Genomic DNA, 359 nt, shown 5'->3' with positions numbered 1-359 from the left:
TTCCTTCCTTCCTTCCTTCCTTCCTTCCTTCCTTCCTTCCTTCCTTCCTTCTCTTCTTTTCTGAGAGCTGCATCGTCCCTTATCAATCTAAGGGTGTGTTCTTTTTCTCCTGCTTCCTGCATCGTCTCAGCTTCTTCTGACACCTTTTCCTCATTGTGTTGGTCTCTCCCTTTCATGTTGGAGGGTTTCCTCTGAAGGTTTTGACTATGTGCGCTTAAGAACGCAGCCTTGAGGTGCTTTGTGGGGGCTGGAGGAGGAGCCTCACCTTTAGGTGACCGCCCTGAGATTTGGCTCTTTTCCTCCGGGTCCCTAAGGGTCTGAGTCTGGAGGTTCTTCCTCCGGGTTGGCCCGCCGGAGGG

Source organism: Myotis brandtii, unplaced genomic scaffold (assembly GCF_000412655.1).
Source record: "Myotis brandtii unplaced genomic scaffold, ASM41265v1 scaffold5686, whole genome shotgun sequence".
Classification (NCBI taxonomy): Eukaryota; Metazoa; Chordata; class Mammalia; order Chiroptera; family Vespertilionidae; genus Myotis; species Myotis brandtii.
Note: the sequence above shows the minus strand (reverse complement) of the source record.